The sequence below is a fragment of the Leptopilina heterotoma genome, unplaced genomic scaffold, assembly GCF_015476425.1.
Source record: "Leptopilina heterotoma isolate Lh14 unplaced genomic scaffold, ASM1547642v1 Lhet_14, whole genome shotgun sequence".
Taxonomy (NCBI): domain Eukaryota; kingdom Metazoa; phylum Arthropoda; class Insecta; order Hymenoptera; family Figitidae; genus Leptopilina; species Leptopilina heterotoma.
Window position 1 is genome coordinate 666,181 of NW_025110859.1, and position 18,709 is coordinate 684,889.

Here is an 18,709-nt window from a genome sequence, read left to right on the forward strand (position 1 = left end):
TGGAAATTCATTAGAATTTTTTAAAATAATTGAATTTTGGAGAAAATTTTTAATAATTATAAAGATAATTGAAATTTTTTAAACTTTTGACCATAATTGAATTTCTGCGAAAAATTTTATTACGTTTGAAAATAATTGAATTTCTTTGATGAATTTTAATAAAATTTTTAAGAATAATTATACATTTTTCAAGAAATTCCATTAAAATTGTATTAAAAATAATTGAAATTTTGCTATGAGTTTTATTATTTATGAAAATAATTGAATTATTGCAATAATTTTCCAGGATTCCAATCAAAATTCCCTGACTTTTCCAGGTTTTTTCAAGGTTTATAAAAATTCCTGACATTTCCAGGTTTTCCAGGTTTCCAGGTTGCGTGGCAACCCTGGCGTAGAATTTCAAATTTTTTTTTAAATAATTGAATTATTTTGGAAAATTTTATTAAAATAAATAATTGAATTTCTGAAATCATTTGTAACTTCTCAAAAATTCAATTTTTTAAAAATTTTTGACTAAAATTCTTCTATAATTCCATTATTTTTAATGATTAATTAAATATATATATTAAAAAATTTAACTAATTTTAGAAGAATTTGAATTTTCATCTATTTATGAAAATTGTAAACGCAACTCTTTTCTAACCAAGAAATTTTGTTGAATAAAATAAAAAATATTATTTGTTCTATGCACAAAATATTGAAATGTTTTTTATTTTTTATTGTCAAAGCAAGAAGATAGAAAACCACTTTCCCAATATAATATTTGTTACGCATTGTATTATGACAGTCTTTCATACACTAATTAAATGTAGAATAATTAGAAATTAAGATTAAGTTAATTAAGACTAATTGAAAGTGAATTCTCACTAACTTTCTCCGTCGAAAAAAAGGAAAAACAGCAGTTGCTAGAAAAATTTTACCTATTCTCCATAAATTTCAAAATTAAAAATAACAGAATAAATTGCGACCATAAGGAAATAAAGCAAAAATGTTTAAAAACTTCTTTTTTTCGATTTCTGCAATTAAATCCAAATTTATCAGGTTACCTCTGATGATGATGATGATGATGATGATGATGATGATGATTTAATAGTTTCTATAAAAAGAAAAAAAATCCTCCAACTCAATGTTTGACATCATATTCGAAAATATGATCAAGTTTTCACAAAAGAATATTTTTGCTGATGAGATTTCAGTGATCTCAAGCATCAAACTGGTTGGTAATGAAGATTAACTCACGGCCATGAAGGCCGGAGGGATGGATGTTATATACGTTATAAGGGGTTTGGGTAAGATGATTGAATCAGAATTAACCTTGAAATTAACTCTATAAACCCTATAATTTCGATTATAGCTATTTATTATTATTAAAAACATGTGTCCTACTCAAAATTTTCGCCTTATTAAAAGTTTATAGTATTATAGTTGAAAAATTCATACTTTAATAAATAAATTTATTAATTCGATTCTAATTATATAATTATAGGTAACAGTCATTTTCTAATTTCAAAAAAGAAATAAACTAATTATGAGACATAAATTAATTATGCGACACAGAAACTAATTCTGCTACTCTTAAACTATTTATACGACACATGAAATAATTAGTTGAATTTCATGAAAAATTTAATATGTACATATAAACAGAAACGAGTTCGAGCAAAAAATGTAAAAACTACTTGAACCTCCATCAATCAAATCACAAAGACATACGATTTTATCACTACCTATAGGTATAGAAAAATTATATTTTCATATTTTAGTAGACAAATAAAGTAAAAAGTACCACTTCTTTTCTAAAGACAATTATAGTTTTAAAATTCAATAAAATCAATAAAATTTAAATTGTTTTCTTATAGTAAAATTTTGCTATCACATTTAGTAGTTTTTAATATTAGTTTTTAATTTTTTACTAACATTTTAGTGGAAAGTTACTGAGAAATGGTAAAAATTTTCGCTAGTTTAAATTAGTGATGGACTTTTTACTAATTGTCTTTCTTTGCTTAAAATTAAAATATTAAATAAAAAATAAGAAAACTAAAACATTAAATGAAATACTAAATAAAATAGAAGTAAAATATTAAAGATTCATAGAAATAAATGACTAAAAAATATCAAGACAAGAAAAAAGAAGCAATCCGAATGTTTTGTTTATGATTTAAGGATGAGAATTCAAGCATAGCAATATTTCAGTGACAAGAAACATTGTGTATTATGTATTTATGCGATCCTCGTACTTGGGAGTCGGATACCATTAGATGAATAGAAAATTAAATGACGTATAACCGCGCCTAGATGCAGAATTGTTGCACAACGAATGGGTTGCAAGTTCTGTTGAAGATATATGTATAGGATACTATAGTTACAACTATACATACTTAAACTACAGAATATAGCATCAGAGGAGAAGTTCAACATATATTTTTTCAACATTAATAGAGGAGTCTTTGGATTTAAACCAGAGGTAGTGAGGTTTCTCCTATAATGTAATGGGTCCATTGCATTAATTTGACCAAAATTTTAAAAATAATTCACGGTCAACATACTTGACACTCTCAAAAGAAAGTGAAAGAAAAACTTTAACCTTACCTACCAAAAACGGTTTTAGAAAGTTGGCAAGAATTTTGAAACTAAGAAATTTTCCAATTTAAAATTCAAAAATTTTAAATTCCAAATAAATTTTTATCGATTATATTGTTCCTCTAATCGATAAATTTAAACCTTTTATATATTTCTTTATATTCGAATCGAAAGCTTTAGTCTAATAGTGAAATGCTCGAAGGACATAAAGGTTTATTACATCATAAAAGTAGACTCGGTGGTTTATAGATCAAGTTTCCCGGAAAAAAAAAGAAAAGAGAAAAAGAAACTATACGGCAAAATGTAACGTGAATTAGCAATTATTTCGTGAAGGTACGCTGACCCACGAGAGTGTGAAAATAATGAATGAAAAATACCACCAAAGAGAACTATAATTCTCGCAATTATTTTTCTTCACAAACTCCCTCAGGACATGATTTTCAATATCAAATTTTGCTCGAAAAAACTCAATATTTCTCGCTTTCTATTTTTTTCAATAATAATCGATAGTAATTATATCAAATTATATTCATAAAAAAAGTGTATGTACCACAAAACTATTTTATTATTGTTATTTCTATTTATTTTTATTATATTTATTATTGTTTATTATTTTATTATTACTATTACCATAATTGTACCATAAAACTCTTGTTCAAAAATAAAAAAGCTACGTCTTACCCTCATGGCGAAAACATTTAAAATCGATAAAGCTGAACTTTTAACCCATTTTCTTTAGGAGAAAATATAATGATTTGTTTAATTTTTTTTTGCTTTTTAATTCCATTCACTATTTCGCAACTCTATTGTTCAATAATAATTGCTAAAACTGTGTAAAATTTCATATATACGTAAAAAAAACTAAATAGTTTTAGTAGCCATGAACAAAAAAAAACTACAAACAGTGCACTAATTAGATAAACAAATGAAAATAAAAAATTTTCTTCTTAGTCTTAAGGTCAGACAACTGTAAATATTAAATAATGGAGCACAACACGAAAAAAATGAGAATAAAAGATAACGTTTCTCACTTTATATAATTAAACTAACTTAAGAACAAATAACTTCGAAACAATTTAAAAGACGTTTTTAAAGTACTTTTTACATTACTTATAAAAAACAAAAGGAAAAAATAGAAAACAGTAGAAAAATATAGAAAAAATAGAAAACATTTGAAAATAATAAAAAAATAGATAAGAATAGAAGAAATAGAAAAAATAGAGAAGAATGAAAACGAATAGAAAAAACAGAAAAATTGAAAAAAGAGAAAAAAGGAAAAAAAATGTTTTACTGGTTAATAAAGAGATTTCTGCCTTGTTAGAGAAATAAATATTACAAGCAAGCTTCGAAGTAAAGCAATCAAGTCTTGAGTTAAATATTTGTTACGTTACTAATTTAAATAAATTATTATATGACCTGAATAAGTCACTTAAAATGTTTAGAACCTCTCATAACTTTCAACTGCGAATGGAGAATTACACGAGCACCTACACGAATTTCCACGAAATAAGGTAAAAACACATTTAAAAGCATGAAAACACAATTTTCCGAGTTTTCAAAAAAAAATCGAACACAAATGTTCCTAAATTATTCAACAATCAAAATTAGTCTTCTCTGCATCGATAAATCAAACACAATTAGAACAAATTAACTCCACTAATTTATTTGTATTCCCGAACAACTATTTTCAATCAGACGCAAATCATCTGGAATACAATGGAAGAGTTTTTCCTTTTCTTTTTTCCCCCTTTTTTCCAATTTGATGGAGCATTATATTAAGGGCATACCAGCATATCGATCCAAAGTAAATAGTGCACGTGAATCCTTGATTCATTTCTCTTTGTTAGAATCATCAACTCACTGACAAAGATCTCCTTTCATGTCTGATTTGTTACAGTCAAAAAACAAAAATTCAAACAGAGATACAAAAAAAGACTATAATTTACCTTTGAAAATAACTATAATCGTCGTATTTTTATTTATATTAATTAATTCTAATGATTGCGCGTAAAATATTTTAAATATATAAAGAGAGACTAAAAAGACTTCAATGAAAAAAGGTCTATTAACAAAAAACAAACAATTTATTTCTGTTAAATGAAACAAAGAGGGAAAATTGTGCTCTCAACAATCATCACTGTTTATCAAATTATAATTGGGATCGAAAACAATAATCTTTTATATTCTATTCATAAAAGATAAAAAATGATATTTTACTATTAATTTTTCAATATTTATTTCAATCAAATAATTTTTATTTCAGTCAACTAAATGGTATTTGTTTCAAATAATAAAATTATTTGATTCAAGTAAATATATTTATTTAATAATAGAAAAGTAATTGGTTACTTGAATCAAAATACATTTTTTTTCAATGCAAAATGAAATAAAAATAATATATTACAATAATAATAATAAAAAAATAATAATAATAATAATAACAATAGGTATTATTAATTATTATTATGACAAAAATTTAAATCCAAGTATTTAATTTATTTGTTTTGAAAAATAATAAAATTATTCCAATTTGAATCTAAAAATTAATACTTATTAATTTTAATAAAAAGAAAAATTACGATTCAAGTAAAAGTAATAAATTAAAATATAACGCACAACAATAGTATTAATTGAATAACAATTTTTTAAAAATATTTAACAGATCACTGAATATTGTGCAAAAGTGCAACGCACTTTGACACCATTTTCAAATTGAACTGACACCGACGATAACATTAATGACTTGATAAATCCTCGGCGAAACTAAATTTAATAATCGAGTTCCAGAAATTCCACAAAAATTATAATACGAAAAAGAGAAAATTTTTTAATTTCGTCTTTGGGAAAGTTGCTACTCGAAACCGGGAAAAAAACTATTTCTATTCATGACAAAAAAAGTACCAAAGAACCAAAAAAAACCAATTCTAAATTTATGAAAAAAATTATTTCAATTTTAATAATAAAACATATTTATTAATAATAAATAAATATAATGTAGGTGAAATAATTGCATTTCAAATTTCATTCGCATCTTATTCCATGAAAAAAAGATTGAATTATTTTATAAATTACTTTACTAGGTATTATTAAATAAATATTTATAAATATTTATTTGTGTAAATATTTATTTCCATAAATATTTATTTCTATAATAAAATGAAATGTATTTTTTTTTTTTAAATTTACACCTAGAAGAAAGATTATATTTTACCCAAAGTCAACTAGAATTTTTATTTATTTCAAATAAATTTTATCTTGTTGAAATAAAAATTCTATGTGCTCTCTAAATTTGAATTAGTAAAAATGTTTACTATTTTGAATTAGTGACTGACTTTTTGGTTTTGCATTAGTCAATTTTACTAATAAATAGTAGTTTCTACTAATTTATTAATTTAAAAGCAAAATTTCAGTCACTAATTCAAATTAGTAAATATTTTTATTTTTTACTAATTAAAATTAAGAGAGTGTCAAATAAAATTTTTCTCTGGTTGTATTTTTTAAATAAAAATTTATATTCAGGCTTTAGAAAATTGTTTTTTCTTCCCTCGTGCAATAATATAGAATAAGAAGACAAAAAAGAGAGAAAATAGTAGAAGAAAAACTTTTTAGTCAATCGAATATTGAAATCTATAGAGGTGTTTCGTGTTATTTTTGACAAAATAAAAAAAAAGTCATTCTGGGGTCAACGTCGAAGAATGTAAAGTCATTTACATAACCAGAGCGCATAGTTTGCATTGACGGCCTTAGGTCTAGCTATTGAATACTATCGTGACTCACATCATTCGCGAGTCTAGACAATCCAACTACTAAAATCACTTTTGATTCCTCAGTCACCAAAAATTAATTAATAGATAACCCGTTCTCAAGGAATTCTAATTTTCGAATCATGTCCTAATTAAGCAAAATCGTTCTTCTTTTTCAAAATAATTTCAATATTTGATGTAGTAAAAAAATTAGTAGGAATAATTTTTACTATTATAGAAAAAATAATTAGGCTTTTAAAGTAAAAAATTATTTTTGCTATTATAATAAAAATTATAAAAATAGTAATAAATTTATTATCTACGGCAAAAAATTCACCGGGAACAGAGACAAGTTTCTCTAGAATAGCTAGTCAAATTTGTAGTTATTTCAGAAAAAAATATTTTTCCGTGTTCTAATAAAAATAGGTAATTATTATTATATTAAAAATAATAATTTTTATTGAAGTGAAAATTATTTAAAATATTCTCATTTTCCATTCATATCACAACACGTTTACTCAAATGATAACAAACTAAAAGAACAATTCTCACATTCGAATTCAATTGCCAGGAGAATTTAATTTTCAATCAGACATTTTCGGAAATAACACATTTCTCATGACGGAAATTCGATGAAGCTGCGATTGATTAAAATTTCTTTTACAAGCAAATTTTACCGGAAACAATTCGAAATGAGAATTTTACGATGAAAAAAATTGGTATTATATTCTCTACATTTTTTATAAAAAAAAAATTTTTCTAAAATTTCTATTTTCTCAATAATAGAAGTTTAGATTTCTCTCTCTAAAAAATTAAGATAAATTATTTTCTCACATATATGAAAAAAATAATGAACAATTAATAATTTTCAATTTCCCGAGGACTAAAATTAATTTTTTTATTACTTTTTCCCAGAAATGATAATTACATTCTCATTACATGAGAAAGTATTATAGTTTTGGTCGAAAATTTAATTTTGCTAATTTTATGAAATCTTTACGTTTTGGGGTCCCCTAAACCCGAAAAACATGGTCCGGCGAGTCCGTCTGTCTGTGTGTCTGTCTGTCCGTCTGTCTGTCTGTATGTATGTATGTATGTCCGTTTGTAGACACAATAACTTTTGAAAATCTTATCTGATCGTTTTTAAATTTAAAACGCTTAAAGTTGGTGTAAAAATGAAGGCTAAGTTCGTTATTCAGCCATTTTTGTTGAAAACTACAGAAACTACAATAGTTTCAAAATTTTGAAAACTCAATTTTTTCATATTTCAAAATTTTTAACTTTATATTATTTTATATTAGGAAAATACAAACAACTTTTCTCTATAACATTTTTTAATAAATTTTTTTTTTTTTTAAAAGTTTTTGGGCCAGAGCAACTTAATATCCCAACATGTTTTGTCAATATTCAGACAATATTGGTTTCTTCATTAGAAAAATGAATTTTTTTTAGGCTTGGAGTTTAAGTGTGACTGACGTGTTTAGTTGTGAAGATGACAAGGTGACGAGCCCGATGCTGAATACTTCCTAAAAATTATTTAAAGATTTACATGCAAACTTCGTAGTATTATTTACTATCAAATTATATAATTAATTTTGTAAAGGTTTACATGTCCCACTTTATTGAATGTTTAGCCTGAAACTTTTCTAAAAATTAAAGTTATTTTTTCATGTAAATCTATTATAGACGAAAATTCAGCAAACCATGTTTCTGCGAAGAAAGTAAGTAATTAAGAATAATTTCACACTTTTAATTAGCAGGACTAAAAATTTCCTTAAAAGTGTACTTAATCTTGCAATCATCAGCAAACAAAAATATGTGATGAGAATGTTATCCTTAAAGTCGTAGTAACTTTAAGAAAAAAAGTTTGATAAAACATATAGTAGGAAAAAGAAAAAAAAGTTTTATAAAACATATAATAGGAAAAAGGATCAAGAACGCAAGTAATGTTCAATCCCCGCGGACGACTGCGCGCGAAGCGCGCAACAATCCACGGAGCGCGACGACCAATATTTCGCGCGCCTCGAGGCGCGCTGAAACTTGCGAGCCCTCCGCGCGAAGCGCGGATGAGAATGTGTCCGCCCGAAGGGCGGGCAGATTTTTTTTATCGTTAATAGATAATTTCGATTTGTCAGGAATTATTCGCGAGACAATTATGAAGATACATTGTGTAGTGAAGAAGACTATTATATATTATATATGTTCGAAACTGTAAATTGGCTATAAAAATAGAAATAACACATAAACAATTAACAAACTAGAGAATCCTAGCAACTTGCGTCATCGTGATCTGTCTTTAGATATCGATTTTATTGATCCACATAAGTATATTATGGCATATGTGTATCATTGTTTATTACAAATGTAAACTTCAGGTACTTTTTAATATAGACATTGATTTTTACAAATTTTCAATAATTGCATCTGTTATCAGAGTTTTAATTTATTCATTTTTTTAAGAAAAAATTATTGAATTTTTTTTATTCAATAAATTGAGAGCAAAATTTCTTCTGAATCAATAAAATTACTACTCAATTTTTTTTTAATCAATAAGGGAACGTTCATAAACTAAGTAGACCAATTTTTTGGAAATTGTAACCCCCCCCCCCTTCCCCCACGTGGACGCAATTACATGTATTAGCGCCATTTTTTCCTCTTATGGTAGACAATTGCTTTACCCCCCCCCCCCCTCCCCCAAGACGTGCTACGTAGTTTATGAACGTTCCCTAATTTGAAAACTTTATTCTTTTTTTATCAATAAATTGAGAACTCAATTATTTTTGAATCAATTGACTACTGAATTTTTTTTTAATGAATAAATTGAGAACAAATTTTTTTTTAATCAATTAATTAAGGACAAAATTCTTTTTGAATCAATAAAATGATTACTCAATTTTTTTGAATCAATTAATTAAGAACAAAATTCTTTTTGAACCAATAAATTGACTATTCAATTTTTTCTGATTCAAAAAATTGAGAACAAAATTCTTTTTAAATCAATAAAAAGATTACTCAATATTTTTTTGAAACAATAAATTGAGAGTTCAATTCTTTTTGAATCAATAAATTGAGAACTCAATTTTTCTCGAATATCAATAAATTGATTTCTCAATTTTTTTTCACTTTTGCTAAAATTCAGTGAAAGCAAAAATCATTTTTCTGACATAAAACCGTAAATATTTTCTCTACCTTGAAAATCACTTTCAAATGAAAAAGAATGACTATCTGCTGACAGAAAACCCACAAACTATGATTATTCTTTTTTTTACAAAACTACATCTATACAAATTTATCTTTTGTATGCAAATTATACAAAGAATAGTTTAACAGTTTATGAAATCTCGTTAAGACCTGTCAAACCTTATAAAACAATTGTTTGAATTTAAAAATAAAAATTAAGACAGGGAAAGTATGAGTTGCACTCGCACTGAAATGGCGGGTTCCGTACACTAATATGACTAATATTTAGATCATTTGGTACCAAAAAAGTTATTTCTAAAAAAATTTTTTTTAAATTTCTTTAAAAAAATGTTTAAAAAAAAATTTTTTTTAAATTTCTTTTAAAAAATGTTTTTAAATAAATTTTTTGTGATCGAATTGTAAAAATACATTAGTATACCAATTTTTAGCTCATTAGGTCAAATAATGTAGAAGTGAGGAAAACAAATTTTTTTTTTTCAAAAATTTTTTAGTTTTTCCTTGACAACGGTATGGCCATCATTACATATCAAGTTCTCTATATTTTTCCTGTAATATTCGAGTAAAAATACACCAGCATGCAAAATTTCAGCTCTCCATGTTGAATAGTTTAGAAGTTAGGGGGGGGGGATGGTCACTTTTTATGCATTTTTGGACAAGAATCGTGTTATTTCCTTGATAACGCTATGCATTTAATTATCAATCAGTAATTTATGAAAATGTTTGTAATAAAAATTATTTCGTTTATTTGAAAGTTGAAAAATTATCGACCATTTTTCAAGAAAGAAATTCTTTACCCCACAAGGAGAGGAAACTCGTAAAGTTCCCAAAGAAAAAATAAATAATAGCAAATTATTTTTACGAAAAAAAGAAGTCAGACAGTTGCAAATATTAAACGTCTGTCGTATAAATTAATAATAAATTTCTCCAACTATATCATTTTCACAGAATATATATGCGAACCATCAATATATATATATACATAATATAAAATGAAATTTACGACCGTGGTTTATATGGATAACATCCGTCGAAAACGATTGCCATCTGCCACCAAAGTGAGTCGATTTTGGAATCGTCGAGGTTATTTGTCGCCAGGCAAAAGTGTAGTGTATATACGCTGATTAATTAGCGAAGGTCGCGTGTAATCAAAATACGTGAAATGATTTCAATATATCGTAAACGAGGACTTTAATACTATATACTTTTTTTTCTTTTTATTTATTTTTAATCACTCGTTCCAATTAATTTTTTTCTTTCTCTTTCAAGAAGAAAAAAAATTTAATGTCAATATTATAAGGTTGCTTTCAATTCAATTTCAATTTAATTTTCCATTTGCGAATTTATTTCCAAAGGTAAATGTGTATGTAGAATTATATTTCAATAATAAAGGTTGAATAATATTTCGAGAAAAAGTAAAAAAGAATATTTCTCAAATAAAATTAAAGAATACTTCAGAAACAAAAGAATAGAATATTTCGGAAATAAAAGTACAAAATATTCGATAAATAAAAATATGAAATATTTGAAGAAACTTAAAGTAGAATGATATTTAAAAATATCTGAGAAAAAGAGAGGAAAACATTGAAGAAAAATTAGTGACCATGAACTCTAGGCATCAATCACTAAATCCGTTTCGAATTGATAATTTCACAAAAAGTCAATTGCTGAGGAATAATAATAATAATTAATCTTCGTATGTTTTACTCGAAAGATTCGATTTAATTTCAGCCTGTAGCATATTCATTAAGATGAACCAAGAGTGACAGTGTTGCCACGTTTTCATAAAAAGAAGAAAAAAGAAGAAGAAGATGAAATAAAAACATCAACTTGCGCACCTGCTTCCAACTCTTGATCGGCAACCTATCGATCTCTGCTTTTTTCCCTCACTCTCTCAATTGGTTTTTCTCTCTTGCAAAATATCAGCTGGCTATCACCGAATACTATCGCAAGATCAGCACTTTCGAAAGCGACAAGAGACACCCATGTTTCCTCGAACAGCTTTATGTTCCACATTTAAAAAGACATCCTATATATACGATTTCCCTCAATTTTTTTCTTTTTTTCTTTTTTTCATTCATTTATTTCTCTTCACCAAACGAACACTCTAAATCATGACAAATAACACTTTCAAAAGATATTATAAAACTCACATCGAAAGAAAATAATTTTCGAAAAAATACCTATTCACTCAGTAAATTTTCCCCAATTCACAAAAATTTCAGAATTAAAAAAAGTAAACAATAAAATTACATAAACAAAAATTTTTATAAAGTTTAAAAAAAAATAAATTCCAGTAAAACAAGAAAGAAACAAAAAATTGAATCATTATATTCCTCTACAAATTAAATTTTATTTTACAACTGTAAAAGTGACTTTTTACTAAATTAACGAGTAAAATGTGAATAAATTTAGTTTTATTTTTGTCTCTGTTGGTACATAATTAGACTAATTATGTATGCGAAAATTAATTCTAGTTGAAAAACCGGCTGTAAAATATGCAATGTTTGTCATAGGACGAATCAAGGGCAGAACAAACAATGCGGGTATGTATTTAACAAGTTCTTTTCTTGATTTTCATGCTAATTTTTCTATTCCTTTTTTTTTGTTTGCAACTCATTTAAGTAGTTTTCCAACTTTTTAGTCTATTAATAAAACCATTATTATACAAACAGCGAAAATTCAGTATCAAACAGAAGCGAAAAACTGTTACGCTAAAAAAACATTTTTTACTTGCTTCAAATAACTCTGTATTTGTTTAGTGTCAAATAAATATTTACTTGAATCAAATACATTTTTTTAACCATTACTTTCAGTTTTTAAAAAAAATAAATTAAATATTTTAAGTTTAACCAATAATTTCAGTGACTAAATCAAATAATTTGCATTTGAACCATTAATTTCAGTAATTAAATCAAATAAATTGAATTTGAATCAATAATTTCGGTATTTAGATAAAAAAATTGTATTTAAATTAATAATTTCGGTATTTAAATCAAACAAAATGTTTTTGAAACAATAATTTTAGAATTTGAAGCAAATACATACAATTCAATCGACTTAAAAAAATTAATTGAAACAAATAAATATTTATTTGACAAACAAATAAGAATTTATTATAAATCAAGTAAATTTTATTTAAAATAGTAATAATTTCAGTATTTGAAAGAAATATTTAATTAATTAATCGTTTATTTGAAACAAATACATTATTTTAGCCAAATTTGAGTTTTTCGCTTGCAATAATAATGAAGTAATAATAATAACACAGTTTTTCTGCGGATGAATTAATAATAATAATAAAAGAAATAATTATATTGATAATACAAAAAATTATTTCGATTACTAATATCACCATTATTAACATCACAATAATTAATATTATAAAAATTGTTCGAATGCACATATAAAACTAGATGGACTGAAATTCCTAAAAAGAAATACTCGTAAGAAAAGCGAAAGTACAAAAAGTTGGTCCATTAGAATAACACAGAAGGTGAAATGCTTTCACTTTGTTCCAGTAGATACACTAATAGACTATACATATAAAAAAACACCTATCATCACTGTTGAATAGAAAAGAAGAAAAGATTTAACCCTGAAATTCTCACGCAGGAGATTTTATTGGTTTTACTAGTTTATAAGACAAGCATCGCCATCTGACGTCTCTCATTGAAAGTCAGTTTAAGGCCCGACAATACCAATCGACAATATAAATGAGAAGGAACATTTTTCAAAAGAATTCCACAGTTTCCTACTCTGGTAACACTCGCTCCGACTCGCACACACAAACACATACAAATGTATATTATAATCGAGGGAAAAAAAATTCAAAGTGCCTTTACAGTGGATCGTCAAAACGTCAAGATGCAGACACACTCTTGAGAAATCAATTCAGTTGCTGACAATCGACTCTCGAATACATACCTAAAGAGATTGAAAAAGCTTCTTAGAAATTGACACCTTCGGAGATTTGTACTTGACACGTTATTAGAAAACTTTTCTTAAAGGACTATTTCTTTCGATATTTTTATATTCGCGAAAATTAATCCGATCCTGAATTGAATAATAATTTTTCTTTCAATCAAATTGTATTGGAAATAAATTGTATTTGAATCAATAATTTTAGCATTTGGAGCAAATACAATTTAATTGATTTAAATAAAAATTTATTCAAGTAAATATTTATTTGATAATAGACAGGTAATCGGTTGGCTGAATCAAATAAATATTCTTTAAGTACAACAATTAAAATCGAAAATTGATAATTAAAATCGAAGATTAATAATAAATAATTAAAGTCGAAATTTTACAAAAGCAATTGAAACAAGTTTAATAACGAATTGAAAATTCGAAATCAGAAAAGAAATCTTTGTAGTTAAAAATTTTTATAATTTTATTATTTATACAACAAAGAAAAAAGCCCAACATCCCTAAAAATATTTTTCTCAACAACAAAACTTTTTTCCTTCCTCTAATTCATTGTCCATGACGGGGAATGTTAAAAAATTGACATCAAATTAAATAGGCCAAACACTTGTAACGTATCGAGGAATTAACTTTTACCATCACTCAAGTCATGAGACAAACATATTGCCAAGATAATTTTTATTTTGAGTGTAGTACTGGAATTGAGCTCAACGAACAATTACGAGGAACCATATTAGAGTCGCGTGGCCCTAAGAGTTGAGGAGAGTCAACTTGTTTGAGTAACAAACACACTGTTTGTACACTATTCTGTTATTCACGTAATTGGTCGCGATTGGCTAAGACACTAGAATATCGCCAGCTAAAGTTAAAAGACAGCAATCTAAAGTGAAAAGTAAATGTAAAACTTTTAGGAAAAAACCCAAAAAGAAAAAAGTCCGAATAGAAAAATAAACCCGAAAAGAAAAAAATCCAAAAAGAAAAATAAATCAAAAATAATGAAAGTTTCAATTCAACTCAGTATTTTTCTCCATGAAAATCAAGTTTGAAAAATTAATTCCCAAAAATTGGAAAATCAAATTAAAAAACAAAGCACTTGGAGAAGACATTAAATGATTCCCGAATATATTTATTATCATCATCGACTTATTTATATAAAGTGATTATAATTGAAATTAAATTTCTAATAGAGAACCTTGATCATTTTTTGTGTTGATAGTCAGCTTGATACGCTTGCAATTGGTGCGTGGCGATCTCACTGATCTCAAACAAATTGACAATTGAGAGAATCAATATAATCATTTTTTCTTCTCGAATTCAATGAAAAATTGAACAAAAATTTTCCCCTATTAACAAAACAATAATATGAAAACAAATATTTAACTATTATATTAACTAAAAATACCGCTTCCTCCCTCCGCCCTTGGGATCTTTCTCCTAAAATCAAAGTAACAAACTTTAGATATTAAGTTTCTCGCAAGTAAAGTACATAAACTTCTTTTGAAACTTCCTCTAATTTAAGTGTGGGGAAAATTTATAAGATCAAAATCTTGTGAGCTCCTTCAAGACTTGAAGTTTCATGGATCGTGCGTTTCTAAAAAGGAAGTGATTAATAAACCTACAGAAAGAGAGAGAGAGAGAGACTCGTAACTTTTTTTTTAACAGTTATGTACCTTGACGGAAATTACTTTTAAATGTGCAATAGTCATGACTATTGATTATATTGTATTTCTCAATCATTTCATCAAATAATTCTATACGTGTATTTAAAAATATAAGAACTGCATATTCAATTTATTAATCATTTTCATTTTTTTTATTTTTATGAAGCATTTTTATTAATATATTTATTGTTAATTTTCGCTATAAACAAATTTTGCTTGTTAAATTGAATCGTGAATTTCGAGAAGGACTCAAACCGTAAAAGTCATTTTCACTATCAATATTGTTATGTGAAAATGACTCTTACGAGCCATTTTCGAAATTCACGATTAAAGATTAAACTAAAATTTAATTTAATTTCAATTCAACGGAGAAAAATTCAAGCTAATTAATAATAATAATTGAAATAGAAATTCACGATTTAATTAAAATTAAATTTCAATTCAATGAAGAAAAATTCAAGCTAATTAATAATTGAAATAGAAAAAATTATCCAGGCAGTGATGGAAATTCGATTGTAAAAGAAGGTTTCAAAAAGTTCTAAAAAGTTCTAAAAAAGTTTCAAAAAGTATAAAAAAGTATTAAAAAACAGTGTTTTCCTTTTTCGAAAGTAATGGAAGTTTATTACCAATTTTCAGCTCAGCTATTTAAATGAAACTCTTTCAATAAACTGAATTATTATTTTATCAAAAAAATATCATTCAGATAAAATTACAACTAGAGAGTTAGAGTTTTTAATTTAAAAATAAAATCTTTCCAAGAATAAACGGAAAAACTGAATAATTCACTCAGGATGTTTCTCATTCGACCGATAAGAACTAGGAGAGAGAGTCATATTTATGTTTAGTGAGATGGGCGTAAGTTTAATTTTATATTCACGACTTTCGCAAGAAGCATGAGTAGTGTCATACCACGAAGATGATCTAGGAATGAAATAATAAACATTATATTCGCGCAAAGTGAAAATGCGAAAGCATCGTTGAAAAACCTGTTCAATCTTCTTCTACATTTTACTACACCCAACAAAACTAACGAAACACTGACCTCCACACTTTCATTTCGAGTTCTATTCTATTTTTAAATAAAAAAACTTTTATTATCCTCCCAGTATATTTTCAATATTTTCGAATTCAAAAATTTTGTTTGTTACCCTTTTTTCATCTGTATTGAAGGCGAATCGTTTACGATCAACGAAAAAATATTTTCCGTGACAAAAACAATAAAGTTTCATTAAAATTATTCATGAAAAAACAGCAAAAAAATGGAAAATATTTTTTCTTATAAATTGTTGACTATAAACTCGAAATTTATCAACGTGAATTTCTAAATTCAAATAGGTTTCAATTGTTTATTCGAAAAATTATTCTTGTACATGAATCGATGAGAATTTCAAGAGTACTTTTGTCGAAACGATTTTTTAAAAATATGTAAAGGAAATTTTAATATTAAGAGTAAATTTCTCTGAATATTACTCAAGATTGGAAAATCTTGTATGTAAAAAAGATGATAAATAAAAAAAGTTTACAAAAGCGAATATCAACGTAATCAATAGCAACATTGATGTGCCTTGTACCATAAGCTTATACCATTATCAAAAAGACGTTACGAAGCAGTTTAACTCGACATTTTCACGACACCAGAGCAACATTTCATAATTTATATTTTATATAAATATAAATTAATAAATAAATAATACGTTTATATATACGAAAGTGAACCAGAAATATTGTCCTTTTAGTTTTTTTCCTTTTCCTCAACGATCAAAAAATCGTTGTCATTTTAATATTTCCCGGATAACACCATGGATTCAAAGAGAGTTCAGCAGAAAAAAGAGGAAATTTCCCTTATTGCGTTTTGATTTCTTTTAAAGAATTTAAAATTCAATTTTAATCACAAGAATTGAAATGTTAATTTATACCATTTATTTATTTCCAATAGTAATTAATTTCTTTTTCTTCTTTTTCTTTTTTTTTAAAGATTAATTATTAAATAGTATTTTTCTAAACGAAATAATTATTTTTTTGAATCAAATATTTTTTTAATCCATCTAATTATTTTCTCGAATTAAATATTAATTTTTTCTAACAAAATAATTACTTATTCTTGGACCAAATATTATTTCTTTAAACGAAATCAATATTTTCTTGAACCAAGTATTTTTATAAGCAAAACAATTATTTTTTTGAATCAATCAAATATTATTTTTTTTCTGACAAAACAATTATTTTCTTGAACCAAACACTATTTTTTTAAACGAAATGAGTACCTATTTTCTTGGACTATATATTTTTAAGCAAAATAATTATTTTTTGAATCAAATAAGAGTTTCTTAAAGGAAATAATTATTTACCCAAACCAAATGTTAATTTTTTTCTAACGAAATAAATATATATTGTTGAACCAAATAGTTTTTTAAATGTAATAATTATTTTCTCGATCCAAATATTATTTTTCCCTAAAGGAATAATTATTTTTTTGAACCAAATAATTTTTTAAGCGAAAACAATTTCTTGAACTAAATTTGAACTAAACTCTTATGTAATCGAAAAATAGAAATAATTCGTTTAAAATTTTAATAGATTGGCATATAAAATTATGTAAGTAGAAAAAATACCAATTTTACTAGAAAAAAAAGTATTACCGATTTTTTCAATAAAACTCAATTAAGGGGGAGTGACATCTTTGAGGTCTCTTTTGAACCTGTTTTTCAAGAATTTTTTTAAGGCACATAGTAAACACATTAGTAAATGAAGAACAAAAAAAACTTTGTCCGAAGTGAATCCTATCAAAACTGTTAGAGCCAGACTGTACACCGTTATAAAAATGTTATTTCGAGAAAAACGCATTATACTTTTGAAACATGAAAATATGAAAAAATGAAACCACTGTTAATCTACAATGCCTGCACCATACATTAATATTTCTTTCATTTTCATCCTTTCGAGCAATTTTAAGCTGTCTTCAATATTCTTGAGCTGCTACGATAAAAAAAATAGCCGATAGCGCTAAAAAGCACTCGAAGCGCTCTTGGATACCTTCTGCAGATTTCGATTTTTTTCACATAAAATAACTTTGAAATAACTTCTCATGATATAATTTCTATTCTACACATCACAAAGTATCGTTTAACGAGTTAAAGGTGTCACACCCCCTTAATAAATAATAAAACTAAGTTATAAATTAGTTTTTTCCTCTTTTTTTGCGTTTAAAAAAAGAATCCAGTCGGATTATTCATCGTGTTGATTAGCAAACGAGAGAAATCGTCTGGTTAACCCCTTTATTAGGAAACACTTCGAGATTGGATCCTTTGTTGTTTAATGACGTGTAGCCACGAAATATTGATTATAACCGTGAAACAATAATCCTGAATCCATGATGTTTGAATTTTCTGGTTCTGTCTTTTACTCGTAAGAATTTGCGGACGAAATAAATTGGTATTCTGCTTGTGTATAGTTGGTGTACTCACTTTGGAGTTGGTGACGTGATCGGCGGGCACGGACTCAGGAACAGTTTGTAGAGTGCTCCGCATGCTAGCGGACATGGTAGGCCAGCCAGGTTTACTGCCTCAAACCGTCCTATCCTTCGATGACAAATCCTCG

General features: G+C 26.0%; 1 protein-coding gene across 1 annotated transcript in view; it reads right to left on the bottom strand.

Annotated features, from left to right (window-relative positions):
- The window catches only part of LOC122497912 (serine/threonine-protein kinase MARK2-like), a 101,418-nt gene extending 82,709 nt beyond the window's left edge, over nucleotides 1-18,709 (bottom strand). The window contains exon 1 of the mRNA XM_043605317.1: nucleotides 18,577-18,709. The gene's annotated coding sequence lies outside the window, so the exon portion shown is untranslated. The remainder of the gene's footprint in view (nucleotides 1-18,576) is intronic.